A 12,889-nucleotide genomic window follows, 5' to 3' on the forward strand; every position below is an offset into this window, starting at 1 on the left:
TGCGGGGGTGTGAAGACTGCAGTGCTGCCTACCTGGACGATGTGGTCATTTTCAGTGACACTTGGGAGCAGCACCTGCAGCATCTGGAACCAGTCCTTGGTCAGATTCAGCAAGCAGGCCTGACACTGAATCCTTCAAAGTGTCAATGGGCCAAGGAAGAGGCACAGTACCTAGGCTACCGGCTGGGACGTGGCGAGGTCAGACCACAGGTGGACAAGGTCGAAGCCGTCCGCAGCTGCCCGCGCCCACGGACAAAGGCTTGGCTGGCTGGTACAGAAGATTTGTCCCACAGTTTGCTACCATTGCAGCTCCTCTGATGGCTCTGACGGCGAAGGATCAGAGAAACCCTGTTTGGACAGAGGACTGTGAGAGCGCCTTTCGGACCGTTAAGACCTGCCTGTGCTCTTTGCCAGTGCTGAGGAGTCCTGACTTCACCAAGAGGTTCCTTGTTTCCTTGTCCAGACGGATGCCTCTGCAGTGGGATTGGGGGCAGTCCTGGCCCAAGGCAACCCTGGAGAAGAAAGACCTGTCCTTTACTTGAGTCGCAAGATGCTGCCACGTGAAACCAGGTACTCTACTGTGGAGAAAGAGGGCCTGGCCATCAAGTGGGCCCTGGAGAGGTACTACCTGCTCGGGAGGGAGTTGGAGACAGACCATCGTGCGCTGACGTGGATGAACTCTATGAAGGACCACAACAGTCGTCTCACCCGCTGGTACCTCTCCCTTCAGCCGTTCCAGATTCGCCATCGAGCTGGCAAGACCGACGTGGTGGCAGACTACCTCTCCGGGTTGCTGCACATTGTCAACCTTGCGGAGGAGGGGGATATTGTGACGGTGTGCCCTAACCTCCCCGTCATCTCTTCTCCCCAGCGTGCGTCGGCGGTGCGCTCTTATTTTCGGAGCGCCCGTTAGTTGAATTATGAACCTTCACTTCCGTGAACTGTTTCCCCACTGCCCGGACACTTTTCCCCGCTGTAAAGCGTTCGACGGTGCACACTCGGCGCATACGCACCACACTCACCTGCGGCTGCTGCTGCTGCCTCCTCTCCGGTGGGCCAACCAGAGACAATGCCGAGGCGCAATTTTAAAGCGCTAGTTGCCGCGCTTCGTCTCGTCACATGACCAGAGGACTCGACCATTTTGTTTGCAATGTGTTTTTTGTTATTTACTACGGTTTCTTGTGTTCTTATTGTCTGAGCCATATGGAGGGCTATGTAGACTTCAGTGCTAGTTAAAGGGACGGTATGATTTTTGGGGGTTTATGTTGATTTTGCAATTTTTGTGTTTAACCCCTATCTTTGGTTAATTGGTTTGCCCAGGGGAGGGGCTAAGGGTTTAAAAAGGAGCTCTGCTCATTTTTGAGGGGAAAGAGCTGAGGAGAGCATGTTGGTAATGAGACCTGGTTATTGTCGCTGCTGTACATTTGTTTTGGATCCTGTAAATACCTTGTTATTCCACTGTACATATTTTTTCCACTGTTTTTGGGACTGGGTGTGAATAAAAATCACCACTCTAATTTTTTTTCACGGAAGCTAAACACGAACCCGTGACAGGTTAAGTATGCATTTACACTTTAAATACATTTTTAGATTGCAACATCAACATGCCCAGGGATGACGGGTGTAAATTTGTCTTTGTTGGTCAATGTAACATTGTACACCAGAACAAATTAAAACATACATACCAACCATAACGTCGTGACATCACCCTGTGCAGTCAGTGTACGTCAGGGCAGACAGCGCCATACTTCTTCTATCAAACGCTTTTCCATGGCTTTTTTCACAGATTCATAACTGCAACTTTAATTATAGTATTATTTAAAGGTTGGACAAAGTGCTACAATAAAACACAAACTATGCAAAATTGTTTCATACAGAATAAAAACAGGAAAAACAGGCAAAACAGCAGCATGTTGTTCGTCTTGCACCTGAAATTCGACTCTCCACAAGATTTAGCTGTGTTTTATAAAGCTGTTGCTTGGGTCTGATAAAATGGCCTGACGTTCGCTATGACGTCCGCTTTAAGATTGTTTAGACTATTCCACAGATAAATACAGAAAGATACACAGAAAATACACAGAATGTTCGTCGTGACCTATATGCAGTAAGATCGTCGTGGCGCATGATAATAGGACACAGACATGACAAGAATTGATCAATATCCACAAAGGCCAAAGTGAACCAGTTGCGTTTTAAGATACAAAAGAGGCCTTTCTAAAGGGGGTTACACACCGCGGCGTCCAAAGCATCCAGTTTACATTCAAAGTCTATGTAAACGGGCGTTGAACGCCTCCTGTGTTTTCCGTGGCGTGATTTCTGCGTTTTCGGCGCTCTCAACGCTTTGGATGCGCATCCAAGGGTCGAGAGCGTCCAAAGCGTCCAACGCCGAGATGTTCAGCTTTGTCCAACTTTCTGCGGCGGATGCGCCGCAGCAGCCAATCAGAGATGACGCTCCCGTGATGTGCTACGTACGATCCGGAAGAAGAACCAAAATAAACCCTGTGTAGGAATTAATAAGCATTTAATATTGTAATGCATTAATATACCTTTCATTGTTATCATACTGGACACACGCACACACAGACACTGCACATTCTTGCTCTGTCTGCTTGGTCTGTCTCTGCTCCCCCAACTTCTCTGTTTGGGTCAAGGGTCGCATCTCACGACCATATTAGGATGTCCTGGAAGGTAGAGCCTGGTACCAAGAGGTGCCAGAAAAGATCCACCTTCTTATGAATATTCATATTGTTTGTTCTGTGTGTGAGAGGCCCTGAGTGAGGGGCAGACGTCTGATGGGAACTTGAGGGACATGACATGTGTTATTAATCTGTTAGTTTTGTAATCGTAGGGAATAAACACTTTTATTTTAACGACCATAATCTTGTCTCGTTATTCTCAGTAATTAGAACCAACAACCGCAAGATAAAAAAAGTTCTTAGGATGCAGGTATTGGAGCAAACAATGATATTGACTCTGCTCATCTCTGCAGAGACCTGAGCACAGAACTAATGTGATCGTACTTCCTGGTTCTAGAGGCAACATTCTGGATGTACTGCAGCTGTTTTACAGCTCGTTTGGATTAGTCTAATCTACTGGAGAGAAACATGGATACCAATGGATAAGTCTCTCCAAATCTGGTTTCAACACTATATTTTTGATTCTGGCAATGTCTTTAGATGGTAAAAAGCTGCTGATGTTATTCATTTGATGTGGCTGTTAAAAAAGTCTGACTCCGTTTTTACTAGGGATGCGTACCACTACGACGGACCGGATCTGGACTTGTAAAAACGTTTCGGTTCAGGTCCAAAAAAAACGAAACCCCGGTGATTCGGTTCTGGACTCATATAAAATATAGCACTCAAATACTATATCCTTTTTGTTCTAGAATTTAAACCATCTTAAACCTTCCATTGATCGCGAAATTCGCACTAGAAACGACGTAAACACTGCCATGCGCCGCCGTCAATAGCGCACACGGACCATAATTAGCGACGCACGCGTCTTCCGGGCATAAGTTGAAGCCGGTGAAATAAGTTTAAAGATGCGAGAGACAGGAGCGCCTCGTACGCGTCGAGCTGTGCAGAACCGTGTCTCCACATGAGAACATTGAAGCGGCAGCCGGTAAGATCGCTGGCTTTATTTGAACTGTTTTAAGCTGTGGCCGCCGCGTGCGACGTTGTGATGCGGGTTAAAGGGGCGGGGTCAGCGTGGTTTCTTGTCTTGGTCTTTGGTCTGGGTGTAAATATGACTGAAATAACTTAAATGTTATGTTGTGGTGTGATGTATTTGGCATTAAGTAAATTCAAAGTAAAGTCAAAGTAATATTGCTTAATTGCTGCATTCATTAATTGGAGTTTATATTTTGTAATAGTATTTTGTACTTGTATTCTACAGTTGTTAAATATGGTCTGGTGTTTAATGCTGCTAATATGATGTATTATTTTGATTTGTTGTGTAAAATATTTTCATATTCTACTTTTGATACTGCTAAGTTGATTGCTTTATAGTGATTCAAGTTGACTTTTATGCTAGTTTTTATAACTCTGTTATTTTACACTGTGACTTAATTATTTACACTGGTGTTTTGTCTGTTTGAAGGTTTTTACCTGACTTTTGATGCCATTGGATCTGTAAAATTAAAGATGGAAATGTGTCTAAAGGCAAAACATTGTATCAGATGAAACAACTGCTTTGACCCTTGACCCAGACTGACTCTTGTCAACAATACTCAACATGCTCTTGTTGTTGAGTTGAGTCTTAGCTAGTAGCTTGAGATTTGTAAGTTGTCTGCTTTATTCACTGTTTTTTAACAGAAGTTACAAGTTGAGTTTATTTCAATCTGCAGTTAAGCCTTGTGTTTGATAGTCGTCCTTGTTCAAGTGTCTTCAACTTAATTTAGCGAAGTAGCTTTTGTTACGCTGTTGTAACATTATGCAAATATGGCATGGTTTAGGTCCGGACCTAAACCTAAACCTCTGGATTCGAATCCGGACTTGAACCTGAATGCGGGTTTAGGTATGCATCCCTAGTTATTACTCCAGATTTCTTAGTTGATTTGGAGGTTTTAGAGCGAGACTCTGGAGGTGACCGCTAACACTTTCTCTTTGTTTCTGTGGGCCAAAGACGATCATTTCAGTCTTGTCTGAGTTCAGCTAGAGAAAATTGTTTTGCATCCACACACTGATCAGTTGGATGCAGTTACAGAGTGAATCCACTGGTCTATATTCACCTGCCGTCAGTAAAACATAGATCTTACTGTCGTCTGCATTATTGTGATTCTGACTTAACAGCAGCAGGATTGACCCTTAGGGCACCCCACAGGTCAGGGGGATGTGGTCTGAGACACAGTTACCAATTTCATCAAAGTACTTCCGGTCTTCCAGATAAGACCTTAAACAATTTATGGCCGTGCCAGTGATGCCCACCCAATCCTCTAGTCTCTGTAAGAGGATCCCATGATCGACAGTATCAAAAGCAGCACTCGGATCTAACAGAATTGAGAGGCATTTCCTGTGTCAGTGTTAAGGCGGATGTCATTTGTCACCTTGACACCTTGGATTCGATGCAACACAATACAATAAAACAATGAACAATGAATAAGTCAAGCTATCAGATAGAAAAATAAGAATTAAAAAAAAGAATAATAATAATATGTTTTATTAGACAAATGTACAGTTGTACATATATACATATGTAGAGCAGAAAGAGAACAGTGCAGTGAGTGATTAAATTATGGTTAAAGTGACAGTGTTTAGGAAGTGTTCATGAGTCCAATGGCAGAGGGAAAGAAACTGTTCTTGTGGCGGGAGGTTCTGGTCCGGATGGACCGTAGCTTCCTGCCTGAGGGGGGTGGCACAAATAATGTCCAGGGTGATAAGGGTCTGCTGTAATCCAACCTGCACGTCCCAGAGCCCTAGAGACATACAGGTCCTGCAGAGATGGTTGTCCCCAGCCGATCACTTTCTCAGCAGAGCGCACAATGCGCTGTAGTCTCTGTTTGTCTCTGGCTGTGGCTCCAACGTACCACACGGTGATGATTGACTCAATGATGGCTGTGTAGAACTGGACCATCATCTCCGCTGGCATCTTGAATTTCCTCAGCTGCCGTAGGAAGTACATCCTCTGCTGAGCCTTCTTGATGAGGGAGTTGAAGGTGAGCTCCCACTTGAGGCCCTGATTGGTGGTGCCGAGAAAGCAGAGGGAGTCCAAAGTGGAGATGGGGGAGTCTGTGATGGTGACGGGGGGAGTTAGGGGGCTGTGGCTTTCCAGAATTCCACGATCATCTCCACTGTCTTCTGGGCGTTGAACTCCAGGTTGTTACCGCTGCACCAGGACACCAGCTGGTCCACCTCCCTGCTGTAGACAGACTCATCCCCGTCCGTGATAAGCCCGATGAAAGTGGTGTCGTCCGCATACTTGATTACTTTCACGGAGTCGTGGCTGGAGGTGCAGCAGTTTGTGTACAGAGAGAAGAGCCGGGGAGAAAGTACACAGCCCTGTGGAAGTTCTGTGCTGATAGAGTGTCTGAGATAATTTCCCAGCCGCATGCACTGCCTCCGATCCGTCAGAAAGTCATTGATCCACCTGCAGGGGGAGTAGGGCACGTTGAGCTGGGAGAGCCTGTCCTGGAGCAGAGCAGGGAGGATAGTGTTGAATGCAGAGCTGAAGACCACAAACAGGATCCTGACATAGGTTCCCGGGGACTCCAGATGCTGCAGTTTTCAAAGACATTGGGAATGTTCCAGATTGAAGTGATTTGTTAACTATGTGAGTGAGTGGCACTAACAAACTGTTCAGCATAGACTTTAGAAATCTGGTGGGTTACACATCGAGGCAGCATGTAGATGAATTCAGACTGGTGATGATCTCCTGGACAGTGAGTCTCGGTGGTTTTGAGGGTGCTGACAGAACCTGCTCCACGCTCTGAGGCATTGGACTGGGCATGGACAGGGTCCTGAGCAGATAGTTAGAGAAGAGAGGACTGAGAAAAGGATTCCTGCTCCATCAGCCAGTGACCAAGCCAATGTTTCAATATCAACAGCACCACAACCACAGCCTCCACCAAAGGATTCATCAGCAGCCGCTCCACCACCACCACCAGAAAAGGATTCAGCTCCAGCTGCTCCACATTCACCTCCACTGCCTCCAGCGAAGGACTCAGCAACAGCACCACAACAATCTTCAAAGGCCTTGGACCCATCTGTGACAGGCTCAACAACATCCCTGTCATCGCTTCTGCCTTCAGACCAGCCCTGGGTTCCCCCTGCAACATCTACTCCCACTACAGGTTCCTCACTCTCCTTCTCATCTTCACCGAAATGACGCAAGTCAAAGCTCCAGGTTCAAAAAGAGATTTACAAAGAGAAGCTTAACATGTACAACCTAATTTTATGTATAACTAGGGAAAGATATTTCTCTGAAATTATTGGAAGCTGCAGTAACAACTCGCGTGTCCTGTTCAACACAGTAAACAGATTAACAAACCCTCCAGCTCAGCTGCCATTAGAACTAATTTCCACATCCTAGTGTATTAAGTTTGCATTATTCTTTAATGACAAAGTTCAGGGCATTAAAAATGCAATAAATCCCACAATGCAAAAAATTACCCAAAACCTAGACAATTAGAGCTAACTCACTTTGCACCTGTAACTGACAAAACTGTCCAGGAGATCATCACCAGTCTGAGTTCATCTACATGCTGCCTCGATGTGTTACCCACCAGATTTCTAAAGTCTGTGCTGAACAGTTTACTAGCACCATTCACTCACATAGTTAACATGTCGCTTCAATCTGGAACATTCCCAATGTCTTTGAAAACTGCGGTCATAAAGTCTCTCCTAAAGAAGAGCAGTTTTGATGCCGCAGTACTGAGTAATTACCGGCCCATCTCTAATCTGCCATTTTGGGGCAAATTCCTTGAAAAGGTTGTTTACCAACAGCTCACAGATTTCCTCTTAATAAACAACTAATTTGATGTTTTTCAGTCAGGTTTTAGACCTCATCACAGCACTGAGACTGCTCTTGTCAAGGTGACAAATGGCATCCGCCTGAACACTGACACAGGCAAAGCCCCAGTCTTAATTCTGTTAGATCTAAGTGCTGCTTTGGGTCACCTCCAGAGTCTCGCTCTAAAGGCCGTGGCTACAGAGCCGCGGCGCGGTGAAATAGCCCAGCAGTTTCAGGAGCCGTGGCACGGCCATATAGCTTCATGGCTAACCCTAACCCTAACCCTAACCTTAACCCTAACCCTGACCCTAACCCTAACCCTAACTCTAACCCGGGGCGGTCTAACCCGGCGCGGTCAAATAGCCCAGCAGTTTCAGGAGAGGCTCTGTAGACACTCCCCACTCTAAAACCTACAAATTACTATTTAGATATGATTGCATTCGAACATGTAAATAATTTTGCTGGACACAATAGCCCATTGTGCTGGTGTCCAAGCGCAGCTCATCGCAGGTGCCTGGGGAGAGGGTCAGAACACCCGCTGGTTAGATTGTCTGTCGGCACTAAGCCTATTGTAAAGCCCAGGAAGAGCCTGGCGCACCTTACCCACTGACCAATAGCCAGGTTTTAACACTAAAGCTTTGGTCGAGTTTTGTCTGAGACAATTAGTTTAGGGAAGGAGGGGCAGACGAGACTAGGTCCGTCGGTAAAGATACAAAGCGCCACACATCAGGTGGAGGCGTCGACGGGAGAGTCGTCGTAAAAGAAACATACGCTCAGCACAGACGTGTGCAGTTTGCAGAAAGCGCGCAGATATGGGAACAAATCAATCTAAAAGTGATGAGTCCATCCCGTTGACACCTGTCATGCTGCAATGTCAAATAAATATGGGAAGGAGTGTCTGGAATGCCTGCTAATGTGGTCAGATAAATTTGGATTTGGCTCGGTGTTTTTTATTTTTGATTCAGTTAATTTTATTGTATTTCTGTTTCTGTAATTTCTTTGTGATTTTAATGCATTTTTCCTGCTGTGTGAAGCACTTTGAATTGCCTTGTGTATGACAAATGCTCTACAAATAAACTTGCCTTGCCTTACAAATCAATTTGGAAGTTCTGGGGGTAATAATGGACTCAGACTTGAACTTTAACAGCCACATCAAATCAATAACATCAGCTGCTTTTTACCATCTAAAACATTTCCAAAATCAAAAATATAGTGTAAAAACCAGATTTGGAGAGACTTATCCATGCGTTTGTCTCCAGTAGATTAGACTACTGTAAAGGCCTGCTCACTGGCCTCTCCAAACGAGCTGTAAAACAGCTGCAGTACATCCAGAATGCTGCTCGGGTCCTGACTAGAACCAGGAAGTACCATCACATTAGTCCTGTTCTCAGGTCTCTGCACTGGCTCCCTGTAGCTCAGATAATAGACTTTAAAGCAGCTCTACTTGTATACAAGTCTCTCCATGGGCTAGTACGTCTTGGGCATGTTAGTGCCATATGAACCATCTCGGACTCTGAGGACCTCAGGGACCAGCCTCCTGCTGGTGCCCAGAGTCAGGACTAAACATGGGGAATCCGCGTTTAAGTTTTATGAGGCTAAAATTTGGAACAGTCTTCCTGACGATGTTCAAATCTAAGCTAAAAACTGTTTTCTTTAGCTGCGCATATGACTGAAAGGATTTTTCTTTGCACTCTTCTCTTTTAGGTCTTAAATTGTTTTGTGATTTCATTAGTTTAGACAATCAGTTGGATTGATTTAAAAGGGAGTTGGACTCCAAAACACGTTGGACGTGTAAAAGTACGTACAATCAGTTGGACTGATTTAAAAAGGAGTTGGACTCCGAAAACACGTTACCCTTTGTGGCTAGGTGTTTTGTTTGTTTTTTTAGTTAATTTCATTGTATTCCTGTTTCTGTAATTTCTTAGTGATTTTAATGCATTTTTTTTTGCGGTGTGAAGCACTTTGAATTGCCTTGTGTATGAAATGTGCTCTACAAATAAACTTGCCTTACCTTGCCTTGCCTTAGTTTTTGCATTGTGGGATATATTGCATTTTTAATGCCCTGAACTTTGTCATTAAAGAATAATGCAAACTCTTGGATGTAGAAATTTGTTCTAACGGTAGCTGAGCTGGAGGGTTTGTTAATCTGTTTACTGTGGCAAACAGGACATGTGAGTTGTTACTGTATCTTCCAATTATTTCAGAAAAAATATCTTTCCCTAGTTCTACATAAAATTAACTTATCTCTGTAATTCTCTTTTTGAACCTGGAGCTTTGACGAAAGTAAGCATTTCTAATTTTGTTTGTTTTTTTCTCATTTGGGGGTCTATGTATTTCATCCATCCATCCATTTTCTACCGCTTGTTCCCTTTCGGGGGTCGCGGGTGACTGGAGCCTATCCCAGTGACTTCGGGCCTTAGGCGGGGTACAACCCGGAGAGCCCCACGGTAACACGGGGAGAACATGCAAACTCCACCCAGAGAGATCATGTGATGTTGGTCTAGTCCGGGAATCGAACCCATGATCTCCTTCTTGGGAGGCAAGAGCGCTAACCGCCTTTGCCACCGTGCACGTCTATGTATTTAAGAGTCTTAAAAGTAATTTATTGAGAGAAGGTTTTAGCTGTCCAATACAGAACACTGTGTCTTCTGTGTGTACCGTTCATCTCTAGCTGTACAAAATAATTGACGGACAAGTTCTGGCTAGGCTCTTGCTGTTCTATGCAGTAATTATAGTTAGAAAGCAGCAAGTCTGGTATGGGAGATTCTAGTACAAAATAGTAATTATTTGAGTTATATTCAAAATAAATTGCAGTCACATTTCATTCACATGCCCCAGATGAAGACTAATAACATGGATACAAAATACAAACTGGAGAAACTGCTAATTCTTCATCCAAAGCTGAACTATTTTGGAATGAAGAATATAGTATATTGTTGATTTTTAAACCCTTTAATTGGGCTGTGTATTTATTTTCTATTTAATCAAATTGAGATTCAAAAGTTTCAAATAGTCAGTGATCATCTTCAGGGTTTTTAATCAGAAAAATCATGCTGTGGGTTATTTGCTTTCTTTGAGCTCGAACAACTTGAATTTCAGTTTGTTTCTTTTTTACTTCTGAAAGACTAATTTATGTAACATTTAAAAACTTTTACATTTGTTAATTGTACATTGTTTTTGTAAAACACTTAAAATTGTTTTCTGCCAATACCACAAAAAGAACCAAAATCTCATCAGATGAGAAGTCATTTCTAATGCTCTTAACAAAGGGTTTGTGTTTATTACATTCAACATGCAACTCTAATACATGGACTCCAAGAAGTTACGATGGACCATTCACCAGAAAAGTTACATAGTGCATCTTTCAATTATACTGATCTAAATTAAAACTAAACGTTTTATTCACAAACTTAATACTGAAAGACATTTTTAATACAAAATGTTTTATCAAAAAATAGTAATTGATTTTGTCATATCACCCACCTTAGTTTGAAGGGTGTATTTGAAGTACATATTTTAGAGGACACTGAAACTGCTAAATACAATACTCTCTTGACACATACAAGTCTGATTATGTCTATTATGACTTCTTGTTTCAGTACTCCTCAATTTCAAATATGGTTGCAGCTATCAATTATTTAAAGGTGTAATGGATGATTTTTTTGGCGCCAAATCTTATTCTCATTTCCTCGTGGCGTGGACGGCCGATTAGTCCACGTATCAATCATAGAACGCACCTACTGCTCACCTGCAGCCTCTTTGGCTCGTCCCCAGGAGAGCAGCATGTTTCCCTGTGTCTAAGCGCATGGATCATATCATAATATAGTTCCCTCAGTGTACAGGACAAAATGAAGACAGAGAAAGACAGCTGGCTCAGAAGAGATGGAAATCTACGGGAGACGAGAGATGCAATGCGATCCGTCAATAAACAAACGCACCTTCTCTGCTTCCGCATGGGGTGAGTGTGCATGCGCACTTCCGCTTGTGTTCTCAAATTGGCGAAAAATCCTCCATTATTCCTTTAAGTAATCAAGTAATCTACTGAATATGTTCTTAGATTAATCAAGAAATGTGTCGAAAATTTTAATTTTAGCCATAACACTTGAAATAATGCCCCTAGTCCATCCAAAGTATTTTTTATGTCCATACTAAATAAATAAATAAATAAAATAAAATCATTTTTAAACATTCCATAAAACTACATATAAAGGGTATTTAATAGTTTCTGCTTGAAATAACAATTTCACATATGTATGTCTCCAAAACAGCATTATTTCACTTCTAAAGACAGACATACCAGTCCAAATGTCCATGATGAGATGCATCTGCAACATTTCAGTCTCTTTGAGATCATTACTTGCTCATTTCTAATGTTTAATATCCAATGTTTGTCTTATACATTTCACAGCTAGAAAATAAAGAAAAACAACATTTTGCAGCATTAGGTTTGTGTGCTTCTCACGTTAGCCTTTCTGTTTCATCTTTCCTGCCCTTTATGCTCTTTCACACAAAAGTCCGCTCCATAGCAACACATGTCAGACCATTTTCTCCTCCATTGTGATTTAATTTCAGTGCAGACACAAGCTCTGTGTGAAACAAGCGCCACAAGTAGTTCTGTGCGCCACTGATTAACACATTTTTATTTATATTAGCAATCAAATAACAATCAAAGCATTTTTTTGTAATCAAATTACTAAATCTATCGTTTCAGCCCTAATTTCAACACATTTTTCATTTCAAAACAGACAAATTACCACCTGCAGTTAAGCCCAATTTTGAAAACAACAGTAGACAGCCACCGCTTCGCTTGTTGTGCTAATGCTAACACCAACTGCTTTATATTCTCCACATACTACTCCCAACTGCCTCAGTGACACATAATCATACAGCCATTACCCTGCTGTGTGACCGGCGTGGACAAAATGGTGCTATTCCCTTGCGCTAGTGCAGTAAACTAATGACCACAAACACATTCTGCTGTTTGCTATACACCATCACAAACTGTCAAACCAAGTGACACTGGCTTTCATCCGAGCACTTATCACACACCTGCGGCCCGCCCACTATAACACCAATTACGTATGACAGCTAAATCACAACATTTTAAAACATTCCAATTGTGACATTACATAACTTGCTTGTTCATTCAAAATATCAGCCACAATTTTACTCTTAGTTGTATTCCTGTTGCTTTCTTACTTTGAACTTACTTGGTTAAATGGATATTTAACCAAGTACTCCCGCCCACTTTTTCTGTCCCCTCCCACTTTAGTAATCAGTCACTAATGTTCCCTCTAATTTTTCATGTCTCTGGGCAAACACAAAAGCTCCTTGAGCACACTGAGGACCACTGTGAGCAACATCAGATGTGCATGCTGTGGCCACACACCAGTATCATGCAGCCTATTCAAAACCTTGGATCATAGCAAGTAACATTAAAATAA

The 12,889-nt window shown here is 42.9% G+C and overlaps 1 protein-coding gene across 2 annotated transcripts in view; it reads left to right on the forward strand.

Moving 5' to 3' along the window:
• Nucleotides 1-12,889, forward strand: part of dgkb (diacylglycerol kinase, beta) — a 205,012-nt gene that overhangs the window by 8,152 nt on the left and 183,971 nt on the right. The gene's annotated exons all lie outside the window — the stretch shown is intronic.

This window comes from Eucyclogobius newberryi, unplaced genomic scaffold, assembly GCF_026437365.1.
Source record: "Eucyclogobius newberryi isolate DKJ021-1_F unplaced genomic scaffold, fEucNew1.0.hap1 SCAF_3, whole genome shotgun sequence".
Classification (NCBI taxonomy): domain Eukaryota; kingdom Metazoa; phylum Chordata; class Actinopteri; order Gobiiformes; family Gobiidae; genus Eucyclogobius; species Eucyclogobius newberryi.